General features: G+C 34.8%; 1 protein-coding gene across 1 annotated transcript in view; it reads right to left on the bottom strand.

Annotated features, from left to right (window-relative positions):
• LOC145694956 (nuclear RNA export factor 1-like) overlaps positions 1-23,156 on the bottom strand; it is a 127,122-nt gene extending 103,966 nt beyond the window's left edge. Inside the window, exon 1 of the mRNA XM_081771766.1 lies at positions 23,138-23,156. The gene's annotated coding sequence lies outside the window, so the exon portion shown is untranslated. The remainder of the gene's footprint in view (positions 1-23,137) is intronic.
• Positions 23,157-24,340: the final 1,184 nt, after the last annotated feature.

Genomic DNA, 24,340 nt, shown 5'->3' with positions numbered 1-24,340 from the left:
AACATTCTTTTATCTCTATACCGTTACAAGTATTTTTTTCTGTCTGATGAGTTAACCAAGTAGGTAAGACGCTCGACTTCTAACTGGGTAATCCATGTTCAAATCTCCCTGCAGGTAACATTTTTCTCTCACTACCGAAATCAACACCGTGTGTTGTGTTGATTTAACACAAAAAGTGGTAGTCACGCTGGGTCACCGCATTCTGTTGAACATGGGCGGAGTTAGGAATTGTCTGCTGAGGGGGCAGACCTTTTGTCGGTCTCGGACCTGTAGAATGGTTCCTAGACGAGTATGACGATTAATATGAATAACTAATTTTTTGTCAAAAAGTTGGGGGGCAATGCCCTCCATGCGCCCTATAGCTACGCACATGGTGTTGAATCAACACACCTATTTTTTATTGTGCAGGACATACGTTGTAAAAAGTAAGGTTAAGGACACATACAAAAGTCATCCAGGGCAGGGGTTCGAATTCACAAATACGTGAAGAAATTTCATTTCCTCAGTCAAAATTAAATGTGTTGCAAGACCTACTATTGAGAATAAAATGCAATGGAACCAAAAGTTAAATTTCAATTATAAATGCCAGACTCAAATTACTGTACGAAATTAAGTAGTGTATACTAGAAACAGCTGAAAAAATAAATATGAAGAAATAATTTAATAAAAACAAGCCAACAAGGCTATCACACTTAGCATTATTTTAAGAAAAGAAAAAACGCAGAGCAAACGTAACGGTTTCAATGTTCTAACATCTTAATGTGTCATCCGAGTAACATCGAAAACATTACGTTTGCTGTGTGTGTTTTAAATTCAAAAACTGTGTTTGCAATTTCGAGATAGGAGACAAGATGAGACATTTCACGAGATGTCTCGTCTCGAAAACGAGACGAAACAAATAGTCTGTCTCGTCTCGTCCGAAAGGGTTTTGTCTCGTCTCGTGGCAACACTAGAAATAGCTAATTTGAACCACTTCTGACATGAATATGGAGTTAACGGATGAGATGGAACCTATTCTTTGGATACGATATCACTTACTGTCTTTGCTCTGGTATCTGTCACACACACACACGGATGAAACCACTCTATAAGACTTCCGTCTTTTATTCACGGCATAGTTTGGAAGTTTAAAACCTGTCTAGTTTCATAAATATTAGTAACACTAACATATCAATAATACTCTTGTGTATAATTGAAAAAGTTAGCCGGGAAATTTATGCCGGATTTGAAGCAGTTGTGGGAGGGTCTCTTGCTATATCAGATTTGTGGGTGTTCAGGTAAAACCAATGTAATCTTTCTATTTTACATCGGGTTAATAATGCTTAGGTCATTTCTACTGTATATCAACTTCACGGGCAAAAGCGACTCGGAACTCAATGAAAATCCATTTGTTGGTTCTTCAAGGTCAATACAACAACAAAATAGCTAATACTAGGAGTACATGCGACCCATTACTTTGATAGAAGAGGCAGATTCAAATGACGTGTTTAGGTATAGAAGACTCAGGCACTTAGTAGAAGGCTTAACTGGGTGGAAGCAACATAGCAACGTTCTATGCCAAAGAACGCTGTGCTATGTAAAAAAAATGCTCTGGGTTGTTCTATCTGTTGTGTATATGAAATACGAGTTTGTTTGTGTGTCTGTCTGTGTGCGGCCTGCGAATCAGACGAGTTGACCGAAAGTTACTAAATTTTGGTCACGGATACCTTTATCCAGGCTCCAGACCAGGACGAAGCGGTTTCTTTTAATTCGAACCAGGGGTCTCAGGGGAAGGGGCATTTACCGGAATATGTAAAAATATTAGAAAATGACCGATATTTGTGTTGAATTCATAGTTAGCACGGTCGCTGAGATCCATGGTGACACTTCCATTAGCGATGGCTTTCAAAATCGGCTAGCTTTGTATGCGGGTCGGTGGCACCCGGGGGGTGGGGTACCGAAATATATAAAAATATTCCAAAATGACCTATATTAGTGTCAAATCCTTAGTTTTCACGGTCGCTGAGATAAAAGGTGATTCTTCCAGAGGCATTGACTTCCAAATACAGCCCAATCACCTGGGGGCGAGAGGCGTTCTTTTAAATTACGAACCAGGGGGTCTCAAGGGGCGTTTACCGGGATATGTAAAAGTAGTAGAAAATGACCGATATCTTTTTGTTTCGTTGTTCAGTTTGTTTACATAGATGTTTCATCTGACCTATGCGAAAAGTGAGTATTTCAGCTAGTTACTAATAAATGCAAGAAATAAATTATTAGTAATATAGATGGTGGCCCAAAAATAAGTATAGAGTACCGTACTATTAAGCCCATTGCATTTTATATAATTTCTTATTTGTATGCATCAGGTAGACTTAGTTTCTTTATTACACTGGTCAACAGTGAAAATGCTTAGGAGATAAAAGTAACCAATTCTTACTAATTTTAGGGTGCTGATAACGAATATGAAATTAGTTTTTGCAGATTGGTTCGGATTTCGAAGAAATACGTTATTAAAGGATGTGCTCCGGTGGACAAGCTTATTTCAATGAATTTCTATTGTTTGAGTTTCCGCGAAATTCCACAAATTGCTGAGCTAAAATCAGGTAGGGAATCCTTATTAGCCCTCAAATTTGCTAACTCCTCAATGATCCTGAATTTGATGCAGTGTTAGAAGGTAAGGAAAGGATTGCATGAGATTCCTTCCGAAAAGCGGTGATGAATGTGTTGGGAAACGAACAGTCTCAGAACTATAAGGAAGTAGTGGATCACCTAATATCTTCTACCAAGCAATGGAGTGTAATACGTCACTTGAAATGCATATATTCTTTCCAAAAAATTGCGGAGCAGTCATTGATGAACATTGGGAACATTTCTACTAAGTTATATCTGTGATGGAGAAATGATATCATGACCACTGGAGTAACTCTGCTCTTGCCGATTGATGTTGGACAATCGCTAGATATGTTCCAGAACCACAATACAAGAGACAGGCCATTTGTAATATCCATGTAAGTTATATTTTATCACTTTCATTTTTTATATAGTTTTAATCTCTTATTGACGCTTTTATATTCTTTGGAACAAATGCTTTGCCAAACACGCACGTAATCAATTATCGTACCGTATAACCTATATGCCGAGTGAATTTTTGTCTTATATGTACAGGGTTTAACGTTATAACAAATTTCCTTTTCTTACGTACGAACATCCTTTTATATATTTTTATTTTATATCTCGTTTTTCCCTATAAAAATTTGGTGTTGTCAAGCATGATTGAGAAATACTTTTCCCTCATAATTACTTTAGATATTCCAATGAAACTTGGCACATGTATTGCATATGAACCACAGTATTCTCAAGGTATGTTGTATTTTAGTACCTGTAGCTGGGGCCGCACCAGAGTTCACTACATTTGAAGAAAAGAATTTTTTGGACGGTAAATTCCCAATTTTTCCGTTTCTCGTACATCACACACACATACATTCTCATGATGTCATTTGAAAGCCTGTTTTATTCTCAAAAGAATGACTTATAAATCATGATACTCAAATAAATAGTACTGTTTGGATTCTTTTTATTTTATATCTCACTTTTCACTATATGAAATTTCGTATTGTCAAACAGAACTGAGAAATATTTTTCACTCACAACTATTGTAGATATTACAATGAAACTTGGCACATGTATTACGTATAAACTACAATAGTTTTAAAAGTATATTATGTGTGGGTACCTTCAGCCGGGGCCGTACCAGGGTGTGCTACATTTGGAAAAGGGGATTTTTGGACGGCAATTTCCCAATTTTACCTCAAATTTCCTTCCTCTTATATATTATGTACACATGCGTATAGTACCATTTTCATGTCTTGGTTTCTTCAGAAGCGAATGACATATGAGCCACGGTATTCGGATGAACAAAATTGAAGCAATAGCTTCTTAAGTGAAAGGTCAAATAGAAAATTCCAAAATCTAAAAGTGTCAACACTACATAACACATATTTCTGTCGATTACACTTAAACTCGAACTAATTCAGCATTTTTATTTTCATTTTCGTATTCAGCATCCTCATTTGCAAAAGAAAATGTACTTTTGTTTTCCGAAGCAAGAAAAAAGTTAAAATTTGTTGTCGAGTGTTATGTGTTCTTAATATGTTTTTACTTACATCTTAAGCTCAGAAGAGCTGAAGCAAATAAACTCATAAACTAGAATGTTATAGTTGATCAATGCAGAAGTGTATGCCTACTTTTGGACTACGTGAACAGATAGGAGTGTATTTTGAAAGAAAGAAACGAAAGTGTAAACATACATAACCGTATTTCACTTTATGTAATATATCCTAAACCATGGTCACTAATCTAGAATAATGTAGGGAAAAAATGCAAGAAAGTAATTAATAATAATAAATATGAGCATATAAAAATGTTTTTTGAGAGAAAAAAGGTCCCCTGGAAGAACTTGTTTACTCCAGATGTCGAAGCGTTAATCAGAGTTGGAGTGGGTCAGTGGATCTAGTTTTCTGAGTGGGTCGTGGGTCAACAGCATGTGACCCACTGCGACCCACCACCCACCATGACCCACTCCGAACCATTGTGACCAACTCCGACCCACCAAAACCCATCGTCAACAGCTGTGATCCATGATCCACGCCCTCTTGTAAATTAAATAAAGTTTACAATTTTAATAAAACAATGCTGTAAAATTATAACTAATCGGAGTTTGAATTTCTAAGGTTCAACGCTCAAGCACCGCTTTGTTACACTACCGGTGGATCTGATCTTTACGATATACAATGGTAAAGTGTTTGTCATGGGCCAAATTGCGATCAATTTAAATTTAATTACCATATATAATTATTTCTTTGTTCACTTACAGACATTTTCAGTGGAAAATAGGATGAAATTTCAAAGTCTCAAATCAGAGTAAAGTAGACCAAAGTAAAGAGAAGTAAAAAAAAAATAGTAATATAATTAAGCATACCGTTAAAATTTAAAATTCCCACGTAATTAAGTACAAATTGTATGTCCATTTTCCTCACAACTTTATGACGTGATACCCTTATGCTGTGAACGCTCCATATATAAACACAAGTTTCAGCAATTATTATAATAAAAAACCGTAGATGTAAAATGCGTAACACTGTAGTTTTTATTTCTCAATAATTGTCTTTTAATTTGTTTCTGAACTAATACCGATCGTTTTCGATTATTTTTAGAAATCAACCCTATATATAGAAAATGCCCCATCCCAATAAGAGAGAGTTTTAAAAAATGATATTGAGATTAGGGCCTAACTATGTATATGCCAAATGTAATTTCAGTTGACTTTGCCATTTTTTATCATGATGATCACACACACACAATTATATTCATTTTTTTTATATAATACTTCATACATTATAGGTGATTCACAATTTATTTTTCCAGTAGTTAGCTCCTTTAAAAACTCACAGGATGTGTCTGAAAAGTCAAGAAGTCCTATTGCTATTATTACAATTCCAAATATGGTCAATTACCTGAAGTTCTACAAGAGTGCCTGAAGTTCTTTCTTCAATAGAAACAAATGGAAAAAGAAGAAAAAGGGTGGCCTTGAAAGTAAAAGGTAGACAAATTCAACAGTGCTCAGAAGAAGCTGTCTACAATGCACTGAAGAGAATGGGTTGGTGAGTCAGAGTGGGTTGTTGGGTTAGAGTGGGTCACGGTGGGTTGTGTGTCGCAGTGAGTGACATTCTGTTGACCCACTTACAAATCTTGATCCAATTGACCCACTGACTCACTCCATCTCTGAACTGCACACACGTATAAAGCAGTCATATATTTATCTTAACCTTCCTGACTATACTTAACCTCCACTAATTTAAGTTAATCTACAAAACATGCAATAAAGCAATTTATTAGTGACAAATACAAACATATAGAAATGTATTTTGAGAGAAAGAAAAATCAAAGTGAACCAACCGAGATTTAAACCCGCGTTGCTCCACTCAAGAAGCAGACATGTTACCGACTTACCCACGGCAGAACTAGTAACTTCTGGTTTTGAAGCTTTATTTATATTACGTGTGTTAAGTAACAATGCTACGAGATGTCATTACTGTTGCGACGACCTCCTTCATTTCGTAAATTTACGAAATAACTCATTTAATCCTTAATCAATCCGATAATATATATATAGGGTGCCCGGGAAATAAGGACGAATTTGAATTTCGCACCATTTTGTCATATGACGGTTGTGAACCGTGGTTTTACCATATTTGTTATCCTCTATCCCTCCGATTAGTAGCCTGTGTGGTGAGCATTATTGGTTGGTGTTTATGTTGGCATGGAGCGTTTAACAACAAAGCAACGCATCCAAGAGATTAAAAGTTAATACAAAAACAAGGAAAGTCACTGTGAACGGCGACCGTTACAGATATATGCTTTCAGATTGGTTTTTCCCAGTTTAGGATGAAATGGAAATTGAAAATGACAATTTTTGGTTTCAACAAGATGGTGCGATCTGTCACACATCCTGTGAAACAATTGGTGTGCTGAATGGAAAGTTTCCTCAAAAAATTATCTCTTTGAGAGGAAATCAGGAATAGCCTGCCAGATCATGCGATCTTGCCCCTTGTGACTTTTATGTGGGAATTTGTGAAATCTAAAGTGTAGGTGAACGAACCACAGACAATACAACTGAAAGATGAAATTAAGAGGGTTATTGACGGCATCACACCAGATGTTTGAGAACGCGTCATCGCAAATTTCAATGAACGCATTGCTCATTGCCGTGCAGCATTAGGTGGTCATATGCCGGATACAATTTTTCATACATAAATGTGAGAAAATTACCTAATGTGTATGGATACATAAATGGGAGAAGTTAATCAATGTGTTTATAATTTTTTCAATACATTTTATATTAGTTTTATAGCACTTTAATATTCGTCCCTATTTCCCGGACACTTTCTATATATATATATATATATATATATATATATATATATATATATATATATATGATGTATGTGTTGTTTATGTGCAGTGATGTAATGCTAATTTTTAGGTGGATATATGCTCCATTCCTTGTTACACACAGACACACACACACACACACACACACATATATATATATATATATATATATATATATATATATATATATATATATTGGATGTCTTATAATTCTAATTACAGGGGTTGAAAGTAGACACGAAAACAAGCAAAAAAAATGTTTATTACAGTGAAGTCGCAAGAGGCGTTCTTTGCGGGTTATGAGCGCGGGAAAGTGCAGAAAATTGAACTCTGAACATTAACAGCACAACAACTAGAAAAAACAGTATGGTGAATTTCAGACGAAACCATTCTTCTATTTTCGAAAAATGTCACATTAAAGATATTGGGGAAATTACGGAAGATTTGATTAAACCTTGCCTCATTCAATCCACAATCATCTATGAGATCTTAACTTAATTTGTGAAATTATATATCTACTTTCCCCATTCTTTTGAACTTGGTATTTTCTGACAAGACAAGTGTGTTTCCTCTGAAATTCACCATACTGTTTCTTCTATTACTATCAATCTTTGCGCTGTTAATGCTCAGAATTCAATTTTGTGCACTTTCCCACTTTCATAACTTTGAAAGGAAGCAGTTTTCAACTTCGGTGTAATAAACTTTTTCGCTTGTTTCCGTGTTTACTGGTAGTTTCTACCCTTGAAGCATTTTTTTACCAAGTCATTTTAAATAAAATTTTCTTTTGTAGAAAGTAATTGAGAACACAGTTCTTAAATGAAGGAATCAAGCATTATACTTTGTGCTTTATTTTGGAACATTATGCTTTATTATGCTTTTAAAGATATCAAACTTGCATATATAAGTAACTGTCAAAACTAGGAATAAGGTAACAACCATGAGTGAAATATTATGTTATACTTTTTTAAGCTTTATCGTTGCACTGCCAATCAGTGTTTCCTTATTTAATACTAAAGAAAAATCGGTCCTTATATTTAACAAATAGCTATATCTTACAAGTTATGGAATATCCTTGCTTATAGGCAACTGACTGGCTCTGCGCGTATCGGTTGCATTAACAATCTGGATATATGTATGAGATAACAAGAAGAAAACCTTGATAGAAATATGCATTTTGGAGAATAGTAACCGAACCACTTAATCTATTAACCAGAGGCAGAGAAAAAGATTACCTTCAGTATTAGAAATTAATTTAAGACCTTATTTGGCTCTCTGCTTTAGGCCAATTTATTGCTGAAATAATCCCTGGTGCCAAGTTACAGTCGGGTGGTATCGGTATTCCCATCTAAAACTTTAGTTCAATAATTTATTTCGATTCGACGTTTCCCGTCAGCACCGAATCAAAAAGAAAAATCACAAACTACAATCTTACCGAGCAAAGTATCTCAAGTGGTAGAATTTTGGCTTCGCGTTCGGGATGATGTGGGTTCGATTCCTATTGCTGACCATCCTGACTAGGGTTTTCCTCGGTTCTATCAGGCAAATGCCGGGATAGTACGTACTAAACATGCTAGCCGATACCTTACCAAATTGTGGGCCGCGGAGGCTCAGTGGTAGAGCGTTCACCTCTGATACGTAAGGTTCTAGGGATTCTCCCGTTTTCTCCCACTTTCTTCATTTCACCATTTTTATTCATTTCTCATCATTACCGTGTCCTTTAGCCTAGCCGGAATAATCGTGGGACGTGAAACTTGACGAATTTATTTTCTTCCTTCCTAAATCCTTTCCATTGTTTTTATTGTTGTTAGATATCCAGTATAAAATGGCATCTGAGCGGTACGTGGTGATTGTTAAATAAAATAAAATACAATAAAACAAATACACACCCTGGAAAAAAGAAAAGTAGCTAAAGATAACAAATGCTGTCCTCTTAAAAGCCTCATGTAGCCTCATTTCCAATGCCTTTAACGAAGGACGTTATTCCTCTGATATCTTCGTCATCAATCCGGAGATGCAATAACAACCTTTATAATATGAAATAAACTTACGTCTTTCTCTGAAGTAGTAGCTGGCAAATTAATATGTTCTTTGGATTTTTCTTTACTATTTCTCGATGTCTTTGCCTTTACATTTCCGTCAACGGAATTTACACAGCTATTGTCTCTTTTCCTTTTTAACCAATTTTCTAACACCTTCTTGGACATCTTAGAAATTGCGAATCATATCTTAATTGGTCAATCCAAAATGCTAAACATATATTTTGGAAGTGACGGCTGTACTGAAATGATCAAAAATTGCTGTAACATGCTCATACGCTACAAGTCTCTCTGACTTTTCTTTTCTACTCTCTTCTATTAACAAATTTTCTTCAATTTTTTTTATCTCAACAAAAACAAAACAACGAAGAAAAGTGTTTACTTTTATCCTCTCCCTTTTTTCCCAGTAGGTTGCGGAAAAACTACTACTAATATTAGCTGCGGAGTATTTATCGAAATCAATCGTCGCTTTGTTTGATGTCAATTGCGGCTACAAATGAGCACTACTAATCCGAGGTTCGCTGTTGTAGTTGATTGTATTGGGAACGATGGTGAATGCTTCAAATTAAACCGACGATAGGTTTTGTTACTTTTGTGGGGGTTAACGATTTCTTGGCGCAAATATATTCATTTAATTTCCGCTTAACCCTTGAACTAAAGTAAAGCGCACATTTTTTCGGAAAATCCTTCCGCGATTAGAAAGGAACTGGCTCCATCCCGTATTGCCTTACTCAAAGTGTATCCAGTTGGCAAACTTTGAATTTGGATCAAAGAGGGAGTGAAAAGTTTCATCGTTATGTCAAAACAGAACAAGTTCAATGTCACCACTTGAATATAGACCCTACTCAGTGGCGTAAATAAAGGCCTCGTAGACCCATGCACCAAGCAGGAGGGCCCCAAGCAATGCGGGGTACCCAAATCGTGAAGTAGGAGGTAGAGAAGGGGCCCTACTCAAAGCTGTCTGGAGGAGAGCTACCAAGCCTTTAGTTACCTCACTGACCCTACTCCTCCCTCCTCAACACTTAACTTTATCTTTCACTCACCTTTAGAAACAAAAGAGTTCCCAATACAAACATTTTAAAATAATACCAGAGGTCAGCTTTCTGAAAGTGGGACAACACAATGTAACATCTCGAGGAAAAAGCGTTGCACATTCAGAGTGATGTTTTTCATTATAAAGGTATTCTCGGAAAATTCGATTCCTACATCCAGAAAACGAAAACATTTTAAAAGAATTTAAACATAATTCGCAGCAACAACCTGACGACCAGCTGTTTAGTGAGATTTTTTGTTTCGAAATGCAGTACATGAAAAGCAATTGTTGCTTGTTCCAATGAAGTGACTATACCCTGGATCAAATGTTGCATATACCCGCGTACTTCCTAAATGTTAGGTGGCAATACGATAGTTTCCAAAAATTAGAGGTGGGTATACACCGTATACCTGCGTATACCTTCCATTACATCCCTGTTTATGAGTGTGTTGGTGCACCCAAGAGATTAATTCATAATAGATTAATTTATTCTTGATCATGGGCGCCCGCATAATTTTTCCAAAAGGGGGAACAAACACTATATATATGATATATATGTGTGTGTGTGTGTGTTGGTGCACCCAAAAGATTAATTCATAATAGATCAATTTCTTCTTGATTATGGACGCCCGCAGGATTTTTTCCAAGAGTATTCAACTTTGTAGATTAGTATCCAATTTTCGATCTTTATAATTGCTGGAATGAAACCTAACAAAACAAAACTTCATTGTTATCGGCATCACGTTTGCAAAACAAGCAAATAAGAGCGAAATTATCTTTTTAGCTCAACTGACGGATACTATCATTCAAAATACCTTGCCATTACATTCATCAGGCTGAATATAATCATTACTGAAAAAAATAAAACATCACACGGGGAGGGTAGTAGGATAAAATATTGGAGATGGGTTCGATTAATTTTTTTACTTCTAATCATGTATTTGAATGTTGATTTTAAAACCAATTTTTGTCACCAGAAGAGCCTATAAATGTTAAACTTTTTCGAAAATCCAGGGAGGGGTAATTGCTCCCTCTTACCCTCCTCTGTAGGCGCCCATGTTCTTGATTTTAATCTACAGAACAAATGATTTTAATGAAAACATGGGGCCTGTTGCCGTAGATGTCTAAAGCCGTAAATAAAATTCAAACTTCAAGTGTAATTGGAGTAACTCACCGACAATGGCTGATTTAACACGTTTGATAACAGCGCGTGTAATGGCTGATTTATAAACGTAGTTGACAGGGCCTGAGTAGATAAGTGGGTACCGTGTGTGACTGTCGTTATAAGGATTCTGTGTTCGAGTCTCAGCTTAGACTGAGTTACATTTTTCAAGGAATTAAACACTATAAATGATGTTCGCGTTTCATACTGAAAGAGATTTATCCTATGAAGGGAGAAAAACCAAGACAATACAGGGGTCAGAGGGAAAGACGGAGAATGTTTATCCTTAAATGTTAAAATTTAATTTATTCCCAATTCTTTTGCTCTTTCCTTTCCCTCTTTCCTTCTTTTCTCATTTTGTTTAGCTATGCAAAATTTTTCGGTCTCTGCATGATGCGCATGATTCTTTTCGTTTTCTTTGCATTAATTCCTATCTCTTTGAACATAACGTGAATGGAATTTCTGCAGATTTATCTCGTGGTTGTTTCTCTAAGCTATGCTTTCAAATAGTAAGGCTAGTTTCAGACGGAAGCATTTATCATAGCATTTCTCATAGCAAAAATCGTATCATCGATATCCTACCGTGTAAAGTAGCAAATGCTATAGCATTTCCCATGCCATGGCATATCCTATTGCATTTCTTGTCGATAGAACCTGCTCTATTTCGTAGCATTTTCCCCAGCATTTCTGGTCCGATTGCAGCGTCGTGGTGTGTTAAAAAGAAGCAAAAGATTTTGTGCCAAATATCCATGCTCTATGTTTTGTATGGGAAATTGAATTGTAATAAACAAAAAATGAGTTGGATTAGGGATGCTCTTTGTCCACATACTTCTTTGTGATTTTAGTTTTTTAATATGGCCGGCGAGAAGTGTTGTTACAATTACTACAGCTTTAGCTACCTCACGCTTAATTTCAGAGCCATAATTGCGCTCTTCTCCAGTAATTTGTTTGCTTCGTCACGATAGATGCTTATCAAAATGCTACCGTTTAAAAGCACCATATACTTTTGATGCCATAGAATATTATATGAAATTTTTGACAGCACGTCTGCTACGAGAAATGCTACGATAAATGCTTCCGTCTAAAACTAGCCTAAGACTTTTTCCTCCAAGTGGAGGAATATCCTGGCATGTTATGTTTTCGAGCATGTATTTCCTGTCATGTTGGTTGTCCAACTATCAGACATACAGTGAAACTATGGTGTTACTGGAAAAAGCTATCATTTCTTACCAACCTCCACTTTCTAGTGTTCGTAGCTGTACAACAGCTACTGTGATCTAGGCCGAAGAAGATGTCCAAATACGGAATATTTTTATAGGGTGTATCGTCGATTTTAATAGAGGAAATATACCATTACATGAGAACACCCTACGACTTACAATCATCCTAAATACCAGAGTGTCATGATGTACTCCCATGCGCAAAAAAAATTGCGCGTATACTGTAACTCAAGATTTTTTTGCATTTATTCAATTTTCCTTACGTTTATGGGTAAAATTCAATTATTAGTATGTAAAGATAATAGAAAGCAATCCATCTAAGGAGATATTTCCAAAAAATATAATAAAATAATAAAAATATAAGCAAAAAACAAAATTATGCTCGGTTTTGTGTATACTGGCAACGATGATTTCTAGGGAAATTTTCAGTAGCAGATCACAATTGCGGAGGGAATTCAGTAGGGGAATCGAGGAGTTGGATCAAGGAACTGGATAGTGGACTAAAATGTTGCATTTATTGGTTAAAACCTGGTGTGTAGATTGCCTGCCAAATATAAATTTGCTTCTGTAACTAAGATGTCGTACGAAGATGTAGAATTAAACAGAAAAACTCTTATCTTAAGGTTCGAAGCGATACGCACCATGGTTATGAAGATTATTTCTTAAAAAAAAAAAGAGCCAACACAACGTAGCCTCCGTGGTTAGGTGGATAGAGTGGCGGAGTCGTAGTTATTTTATTATTTTGACACAACATCGAATCCCATCCCATCCCATTTTTTTTACAAAACATTATAGGAAGTGTATAATTTTGATGTTAATAAGAACCGAAACAATATAATAATGAAATAATTTATTGGTAGTATCCTTTAATCGACGTATTTATTCAGTATTAGAATACATGTACTATTGGAAGCAGTTATTGTTTTCAGTTTATAGTCTTGTATGTTACTTCCCGTTCTTGAACAGCAGACAACTCACATCGGGTTTGTGTGTCAGGAAGAACATACGCGACCTTGAAAGTCTGTCCAGTCTTACCCCTTGTTACATCGACCTGATGTTAAATGATCGTTTATGTGTGTGTGTGTGTGTGTGCTTGTTTTTTGCTTTTTAGAGTATTGACTTTCTCTCTCTTTTTTTCATATCCACAAGTGCAAGAATGCTTTCGTTGAACGTAACTAAATTATACAGATCTATGTATACGGAACACGAATATTTGCAAATATAGAATGAATATGAACGATAATCATACCATATTTCTACATTATATAGTAGCGTGAAAAACTGATATTAAAATGATATAACAAACAGGCATAAGCTTTTTTTCTAGCATGGCAACACATTAAACGTAACTCATTAAATTTTGGGAATTACAAATTATCACCTTACGTGTCGTTGTATTCCTATTCTTTTTCACGTTCAAGCGACGAAAGAAGAAATTGTAGTAATAGTGATAAAAATCGAATTCGAGATTTCAATGAATTCAAGTTTCACGCCCCCACATATCGAAAAAGTGATTTTGATGTCTGTCCATCTGTTCGTTTGTTGCTTCGTCACGCTTTTACATGCATTCAAATATAGACCATACTGTTCGACGTATCTGGACCTAAGTCTAGACATGAAGTTTTTATAACACTTCATCGTTTCGAATTCTATATTCTCCGACACCTAAAAAAAGGGTAGTTTACTGAAGGATGAAAATTTAAAATAATTAAATTGTTTAAAAAATAGCTGTAAAGATTTTGCTTATTTTTTTTACAAATATAGTTTGAATCATTGCTCTGAAAAAAAATACATAAGGTGTAATTTACTGCATGGGATGCGTTTTTTCGAGCAATTTTCTCAATCACATTTCATAAATAATTGTATCATTAATAACCTAACAATATGACACAACTCGTTCGTCCTGTAAACATTCAGAAGAGGTAGTTTACTCTTCTCCGACGATTTTCCCATTAACGCCTGACGCAATTTTGTTCATATTTCATAAATGAATGTCACATAAATAACCTAACGATATGGTATAATTCCATCATCCTAAAAAGCTAGAAGTGGTATATTACTTTTCGGGGCAATTTTTACCCTACGATTTTGTCGAGAATGACTCTGGCAATTTTGTTCGTATTTCATAAATAGCCTAACTCGTTTGTCCTGAAAAGATACACAAGGGATATTTTATTCTTGGGGATGACTTTTTTGACGATTTCTCAGAAAGTACTCAGACGCTTTTGCTCATAGTTCACATACAATTATTTCTTTAATAATTCTAATATATGGCATAAGTTATTTCTAACAGAAATATGACCAATGGGTACTTTACTTTTGGACATAAGTTGCTTCGAACAAAGTTTTCCAAAAACACATTATTTTATTCGCATTTCCCAAATAAATATTTCAGTAATAGCTGCAGCCTAACACGAGTCAGTTTAAGAAATTTGAGCGAGAAAATTCAGTGCGTTTCATCCGTACCCATTCTTAAATATATTTTTAAATGTTACACCTAATCACAATTTTCCTAACAAAATCGAAACTTCTATTTAAATGTGCCTTGTTGTTGCCAAATGGTTCAAGTCCATTGGTTCTGGATTTGATTCCCGGTGAGAGCTAGTGTATTTTTATCCAACGTTAAGGTATAGGTAATAAGTAGGTGCAAAGAGAAAAGTGTTGAAACAAGCCTAACCAACCTAATAAATAATACAAAGAAATAATACAATATTACGAAATTATAGAAAAAACGTTGTTAATATTAGATATTTGCGTGTGAAATTGTCCAAACGATGACTGTCAACTCCAAAGGTAAGAAAGTGAAACATCCAATACCAGGTTAATCAGTGGTCTCTAGGTAAAGCTATCCTACTAGGAAGTGATTGAGATACCAAAAAATGTTGTAATCGCTGGGAGACATGTTAGGAGAATACATTGGGTGAGAGACTTTAATTCATGAATAGTCTGCACCTTCGTTGGTGTATTGAAGTGCGTAGGTGGTGTGTGTTTAGCACATCGGGTTCCTTTGTTGTTAGTCCCAGCTTTCTAGACCGGATGCAGTTATTCCCGGTTGAAAATAAAAAAATATACATTTCTATTACTATTAAAGTAAATAATTACACTCATTACCTCAATGTGATACTTGTTTGTTTAATTGTATACAGAGAGGTGATCCGTGGAAGAATCGTTCATAATAATAAATAAAATAAACTCGACAAATATTCTTGTAAATAATAGGCAAAAGTTTGCGGTTATCCGGTTGTGGCATACTGAAATATAGGGTATGGCTTTCTAATTTTTCCCAACTATTTTAACTGCTTCAATTGAAATGAATTTATAATAATAAGAGAGTGAATTTAGTCTTCTTACCCTTCGATTTAGAAATAAGGTCCGCTAGAATTGTATATATAAAAAATAAGAATACTCAGCATTTTATAGAGTAGTTTGTTTTATTCGAAATGACATACTTCCTGCAACTGTTTGGGTTGGAATTATTTGAAATCAAATCTTTAAGTTTTACGACCCACGGTTATACCGGCTAGGCTAAAGGACACGGTGATGATGAGAAATGAATGCAATGGTGGAATGAAAAAAGTGGGAGAAAACGGGAGAACCCCGAGAAAACCCATGCACATGGTGTTTCTCCACCACAAAATTCACTTGGTGCAAGCTGGGGTCGAACCAAGGATCCCATGCACCAAAGGTGAACGCTTTATCACTGAGCCACCGCGGCCCCTCTGAAATTATTTATAGGAGAGAGTGACTACTTTTATGAAAACTTGATATCGAACACATTTGTTTAAAAATACCAGCTTTTTGTGAAATATTGCTTAATATTCAGGAAAACCTAAGTCAATAATAATAAAATAATAATAATAATAATAATAATAATAATAATAATAATAATAATAATAATAATAATAATAATAATAATAATAATAATTATTATTATTATTATTATTATTATTATTATTATTATTATTATTATTATTATTATCTTAAATTAAAAACTCTCTGGACCTAGTGCATTGGCACAATTCCACGAATTAAAAAGAATGTGTTTACTTATCATATAAGTGTAGAAGGACTTAATCCCTGTTGCTTTCAATATAAAAAGGAAGTGTCTAACTGTCAAATGATATGCTACATAAAATGCTCTATGCAACATAATGTAGTATAGAGTCATCATTCCAGGTTGTCTAAAGAACACTTTCGTTTTAGCAAAAAAGGAAGAAAATAGAAAATACTGAGTTTTAACCTAGTAGAAAGTTTGCATATTTAAGGGAAAATGCACAGAGTTGTTGGATATAAAATGTAGTTCGGATTAATGGAGTAAGACACCGTAAATATTTTATTGTTTGAAATATACTGGGAGTGACCAAGCCATTACATATGGAAATATCGAAAGAGATACGTTAATGGTGTTATTTGCAAACATTTTTAGAAATGAAAAAATTAAGGAAATCTCTAAAACTTTGATATCACAGATCCAAATTGACTGACTGTTAAGTAAAACTGCTAAATCTGAGTAAAGCAAAAAAAAAAAGTATTAATGACCTGTGTTAGTTTCAGACCTATCATTCTCATATGAAAACTACGATAGAAGTAAATTATGAATAAAGGTGAATTCACAGTTCTGGAATACCAACAAATGATTTTGCTAGATGTAACTTTTCAGAAAACTTTTTTATAAGGCTTTAGATTTATTATTTTTTTTGTTTGTTTATTAACTTCCCCATGCCGTAAACGTCGCCAACTCCTAGTGGCTCACTTGCCGGTAAATGGCGTTCGTCGATATAGCGACGCGTCGAAGGATTGCCGTTAGCGTGCCACTAGTGGCAGGGATTCGTCGAGTCGAAGCAGATATCTAGAATCGGGGGTATTGAAGTTACCACAACGTAAGAACGAGGACTTCATTTTGGTCCACGCTCGTTTAATTTGTCACGGAGAATCGTAAAGGGACCAACATGAACTATCGCCAGTCATGTGCATGCGGTTATTATTATATATTATTTTTCCCTGACGAATTGTTATTATAAGGACAATATTTGAGCTCCGGGGGTCAAGAGTAACTCCTGCCTTTACATCATGAAGTGAAAAATCTTGAGGTGGGTGCGTATAATTGTATGAATTTAGTTGGCAACTGTCGCCGATCACTAGCAAGTGAATATGGGAGAACTATGAAAAAAGTAAATAGACGCTTACCATTTTGTTATAAAATTACATGACGAGTGCATTTGATTTGATTCCGAACAGTTGTCTTCAAATGTACACGGTTAAAGAAGCACTCTGATTAGAAATATTAAAAAGACTTCAACGATTTATCACTCTACAAGCTGTGTCTTCATAATCGCCTCCGTGACGAATTCGGAAGAACACGCAATTAGTAACCCTAAGGTTGATGGTTCACGCCCAGCTCAGGGCACTTTCGTTTTTGTACTCATAATATAATTTCCCAAAATTGTACTCATAATATAATTTCCCATCATGGATTTGAAAAAATCAAAGTTGGAACAAAGAAAGATCTCCGATCCACATGTCTCTTCATGTTTGATATGGAAGTCTCTTTTTCATTATTGACCCTTAATTTATTTTAGTCCTAGGCAACGCGAATCGACGGGATGGCTCTAAGTGAAAACATTCATTTAGATGGTTAAGTAATCAGGAAATTCCTGCTGTTATTTCACGAAACACAACAGATCTTGAAGGAAAAAAAAACAATTTTGTTTACCAGGGGGAGGGAGTAAATCATCTGCTTACGTTTGCTTAACTAGGAAGAAGGCAAGGGCGCCGATCCTGGGGGGCCGGGCCCGCTCAAAGCTCATGTAGGCCTCCTTTGTATTTATGAATATACAATATTTGGCATAATTTGAGTGTAATTTGTCTTAAAAATCCTCATATATATATCTTCTGCATTTGAATGCCCCCCCCCCCCCCATTGACAGAGACATTGGCGTCCTTGGAAGATCTAGTGAAATGAATAAAAATGTGATAACGTAATACTTGAACAACTCTATCTAATGGAGGAAAGTAAATTAGTATTCAACACTTCTTTCAGTTTTAAGCATTTCAAAGATTCTCGTAATTTAGTAGCGTCCCGGATTTGCATTTTTGAAGTACGGGAACTTTATCTAAACCTTAACTTGAGAATCGGTTTCGGACCATGCACTTAAGCCGCTTTGCCATAAGAGGCACAAGGAGATTTTCTTTCGATTTCCTTAGGAATATTGCGAATGGTATAACTTTTAAAACTATGTTTAAAAGAGAATACACATCGACATAATAAGATGATAATCTGATACCTAGGAAATATATTGAATGGTTTTTAATTTGTTCTCACGCTTCCAAAACAGTACTTATGCTTTTTTTATTCCAGCCTTTTAATATAAGCATTTCAGACTATTGTCTGTTCTAGGACGATACAATTCTAGTTCATGTATATGCTAGCTTTGGAAATACAGTAGAGTTTCGCTTATCCGACATAAACAGGCAGGCAGAACGCTGGATAATATGGATGTGTTAAGAAAAGACCTATTAAAAGTAAAACTTATGATATAATTTTACATATTACGCATCTAATAATAATGTTTTATAACAAATAACTGCACTGCACTGAATCAGGGACGTATCCAGCGTGAGGGCCTGAGAGCTGTCTCTCTCCGAAACTCAAGCACTTTTTAATAAACTTGCCTTTACCCTTTTGAGGTTCTTTTATATCAGTTTACTAGTAGTCAGTGTCCAAACTTTGGGCAATGTGCTGTTGTCTTGTTATAATTCTAAGAACATACCATAATGCCATTATACCAGGTGCAGTGGCGTATTTAGGGGGGTGGCTTCCGGGCTTAAGCCCCCCACGAAATCTTACTTAGTATAGTAAAGTATTTTATTAGTATAGTAAAGTATTGCAGAATTTTCACATTTCCAGGCAAAGCCCCCTCTCCGAAAGTTAGCAAAGCCCCTCCCGAAACAAAATCGTAAATACGCCACTGACCAGGTGGAATTAAAGAATAGTGTTAAATAGGATTAACATTTCGTTTCCGTTCTGTTTTTAACTTTAATATATTAGAACGATACACTCCATGTCTTGCCATTTTTGTTATGTGATATACGTAGCAGACAGTTTTCTTTAGTTACATTTCTCTCGAAAATATGTTTCATTTTGTTTGTTCTATAATGCAGTTTCCAAAATAAACCGGTTTATAAATGAAAAGTAGGAAAAAGTTTAAGAGAGGTACAGAACTGTTGCATTATTATTATTATTATTATTATTATTATTATTATTATTATTATTATTATTATTATTATTATTATTATTATTATTATTAATTATTAATTATTATTATTATTGATATTTAAAAACATTAGAATTACGTGCTTACGAGGATTCGTGTTGGGCCCCCTCCGAATATTAAACCTGGATACGTGTCTGCACTGAATGATAGACGTATGAGTCAAGGTGTAGACGGGCGCGCTAGGCGATAGACTCCACAGCATGAAAAATAGATTAAGACCACAACTTGCAGATCTTTTTGCCGATTGGTGCTATTTGCAATGATACATCGGATCATATGGTATGTGGAACAAAGGATGGTCGGATAAGCGAGACCATGGTGTATTGGTGTTTCACGCACCTAAACCTGTAAAATGTTTGTATAAACAATTATCTTTCACTCATTAGCTAAATTTGTGGGTATGATCACACATCTTGCCTCATAAAGTATAGTCTTATAAAGAAAAAAATATTTTTTTTTAGCTAAAACCTAAAGAAAAGCCAACTTCATTTTTTTTTAATAATGGCAAACTAGTCCACTTCATCACGATAAATCACTTTTGGTACTAAGATGTCTTTTTCTGTCCGTATATATCCACACTTCGTTGGAGACAAAATTGTTTTTTCCCCAAGAAAACAGGATGAGAGAAACTATACAACAGAATGAACAGAAAACAATAGCTATTAACAATAGTTTTCTAATCCTGGATAAATACGTCATTACAGCAAAATATCAGTAAGTTGTCCTTATTATATTGCTTCGGTTCTTATTAACATGAAGATTATAATGTTTTGTAAACAAAAAAAAAGAGAAAAAGAAATGGGATGGGATTCGATGTGGTGTCAAAATAATAAAATAACTACGACTCCGCCACTCTACCCACCGAACCACGGAGGCTACACGCTGTTAGCTCCTTTTTTTAAAGAAATAATCTTCATAACTATGGTGCGTATTGCTTTGAACCTTAAGATAAGAGTTTTTCTGTTTAATTCTATATTTTCGTACGACATCTTAGTTACAGAAGCAAATTTATATTTGGCAGGCAATCTACACACCAGGTTTTAACCAATAAATGCAACATTTTAGTCCACTATCCAGTTCCTTGATCTAACTCCTCGATTCCCCTACTGAATTCCCTCCGCAATTGTGATCTGCTACTGAAAATTTCCCTAGAAATCATCGTTGCCAGTATACACAAAACCGAGCATAATTTTGTTTTTTGCTTATATTTTTATTATTTTATTATATTTTTTGGAAATATCTCCTTGGATTGCTTTCTATTATCTCCACATACTAATAACTGAATTTTACCCATAAAAGTAAGGAAAATTAAATAAATGCAAAAAATCTTAAGTTACAGTATACGCGCAATTTTTTTTTGCGCATGGGAGTACATCATTATAAAGCTTATAGAACGCAGATTCCAACGATGTAACATGTAACATTGTTTCCCATTTTGCCCACCGATTAGAAGAAGAAAAAATTTTTAAAAATCACAATTTTACAAAAAAAAATTATAAAATTAAAATAAAATAAGATTATGATGATGAATGTGTGTGATCTAATTTCTGTTTGATGTTCACTTTTGTTAGGACGCCGGATTGCGCAAATGCATCACTTACTGGTGGCCGCGAACCTACTGGTGGCCCGTGTAGGTATCACTGATCCATTCACCAAACCAGTTGTCTCCGGAAAATAGAACTCAAATTTGCCCCAAATAATATGATTTCAGATCCTCTTCCATCTCAACTCACAGCTTGGCATCCAGGTCTGCAGTCCGTCATCCGTGACCCTTCGAGGAAAAGGTTGCGAACCACTAATTACCGACACAGGAACTCGACCTCCCAGCGGAGTCGGCAAAGAGGACTATGGGAATCTTAAATTAGGTCTGTAACGGCCCTACCAAACAAAATAAAATATTCTCAATACAATCCCAAACTGAATTTAGCGCAACGAAAATAATATTCCAAACTGAAATTTTTGAAATGAAAATGATTATAAACTGAAAGAATGAATTTCTTTAGAAATCGGTTATTTTCGTCTCCAGTCGCACTAAGAAAACACCTCTTTTGTTTTCTTCATAGCTGTACTATTCAATTTTACTGGAGAGTGTATTGTTCATGTACTGCTCTGAACCTCATCAATATTTCATACACATTGCACATTACTCTATTCTCAACTACTTAAATTTAAGTAAAATGTTTCTCTGTTTGAAAGGAAAATCAAATATTCTATCCACAGCTCATACACTTTATTTCTATAATCAATAAAAATTTCATAACATAAAGTATGCAGGAAAATGTTTGAAAAAAATCTAATATATCATAAATCAGTATACCCATCAGAATCCAACTTCACAAATTACTATAAAAGATATCTTTGGTTTGAATAGTCTCATTCAATAGAGGTTGTTTACTTTTAAAATTTATTTTTTTTACTTAATCCGCATATATTAGTAGTATAAGTTGACAATGATAAAAGTAATAATAAATAATGGAAAATAAAATTATATCGAGGTTGCAACACTTCAATAGTATTTAAATCACAATATATTTTCTCTCTTATTTTATGATAAGCTATTTCTCTGCATTCTCCCTCTTTTCTTCTTTTGTTGATGTCAGTTCTGCATGGTGATGACCGGTCAGAAGATTTTACGCCTTTCTTAGCTACCTCATTTTCATAACACGGTCTTCCGAACCTACCATGTTACATCTTGTACTTGCATTTCTTTCAGAAAACTTACTCGAGAGAAAAGAGATATCTTACATCGAATCTAACATACCTAACCTATCTTAACCTACCTTATCTAAACTAACCTAACCTACAGACAATCACATATACACTGACATTTTCACTGTATAATAGCACAATATCATTTCTACTTACCGTATTTCCCAAGGACGTTTAGTTATCAGATTATTTATTTGATTGTTATTAATGTTTCTAATTTGAAATTTCCAAAATTATTCCATAAATACTATAAACTTAAGATGGGTATCAGAATATAGAGATCGATGTTCGAAGTACTGATAAAAATCTCCCATTACCGGTACTAAAGAAATGCGCCTATATTGTCTACTTGAGCCAGAAAGATTTTAAAATAAAGTGCTTACGCTTCTTGCATATAACCAAATGAAAGGAAGTGTGCATTACATTACGAGCAGCACTTCCGAGGTTATTTTAAAAAATTAATTTCTACCAGTTATAAACTCCAAATTTCTTAAAATTTTGGGTAAACATATGTATAGGTTTGTACATACATTTGTTATTCTTATGACAATCGCTACTGAAGCTATGTCAAATTTCCCCCCATTGAATGTGCTCTGACAGACACATTATGCATCTATATATGGATAATTTCGTGGGAAATTACTGAGCTTAGTGCAACATAATTACATTAATTTCTTGCATAACGAACACCATTTTTCACTGTCAAAACACCACAATTTTGAAGGTTTAAGTGCCAGACGGAATTTTGGTTGGACTATCTCTACGTCACTTACTTGTTTAATTCTTCTTTAAAAGATTATTCATTTGGTACCTCTCACATCAGTCACTGCAGGGGACTTCTTAAATGAGGAAACTACACCAGAATTACTAACTGAATGGCTACTTAGGTGCACACAAAACAGATTTTTATGGCCTTGGCTTCCATGCCATGCACTTCGGAGATGTGCAAGATGGCTTACCCCAACCACTCGCGTTCTGATGTGGAAGGACTTGCTTGCACTCAGGAAAACAAATGTTCGTTAAACAACGCAACGTTATTTACTGTTGTACTGCAACCATTTGTGTCTGTGACAGTCCAAAAATATAATTTTACTCGTTGACACTAGTTAAAATTCTAAAAACTATTTCCTTTTACAGACGAGAATAACTTCACGTCTAACTTCTAGCACTGCTTCCGGTAAAAGACAAAGATAATATGAAGAAGATCCCTAATTGGATATTTTCGATGACGTACCTATAGGACGCTATTTTTTTCTACTAAACATCAAAAGAACCGCACAATCTCAAATGCAGCTGTGATTGCGGATGATCCAATGATAGATAATTCTGACTGAAACAAAGAGATGTATCAAGAAGACATTATGGTTGATTTTTCTGAACTAAGAATTTTGAAGAATATACAAAATAATTTTTTTTGATTTTCTTAAGAAGATTCCTTACTTCAAGATATCATTGGAAATAAACTAAAAACCCACTAAAACTACCAAATATTTTCTTATTTCCTAAAATGCAATATTTTTCGATTAAATAAGCGAAATTCTAAAATGATAATACTACCTATATATTTATGGAATCTATAATTGAATATTATTTTTTTTGGGCAAAATTTATGAAAATTTTGCGACTTACTCTTATAATTCTGCAATAAATTGAGACATTTTTGAAAACTCTGTTAAACACAATTTTTGCGAATATATATAGGATGATCCAAATTATCGGACCATATTACATTATACTAAAGTATAAGGTAACAACAACAAAATCGATTTTTTCGGAAATATTTCATCTCTGGCAACATGTAGCGTGATTTACCCGCATACATAGGGACCTCGGTTCATTTAATTCAGACTCCATGAATATCTGCTATTAGACTTTATTTTTTCTTTTTCTTTTTTTAAATGCCAATTGAACAACAACTATAAATATGTACAGGCACGTAGCCAAGGGGTGGGTCCGGACCCCCCCTTCGAGACCAG

Source organism: Thermobia domestica, chromosome 9 (assembly GCF_964235325.1).
Source record: "Thermobia domestica chromosome 9, izTheDome1.hap1.1, whole genome shotgun sequence".
NCBI classification, from domain to species: Eukaryota; Metazoa; Arthropoda; class Insecta; order Zygentoma; family Lepismatidae; genus Thermobia; species Thermobia domestica.
This window is presented reverse-complemented; position numbering and strand designations above follow the sequence as displayed.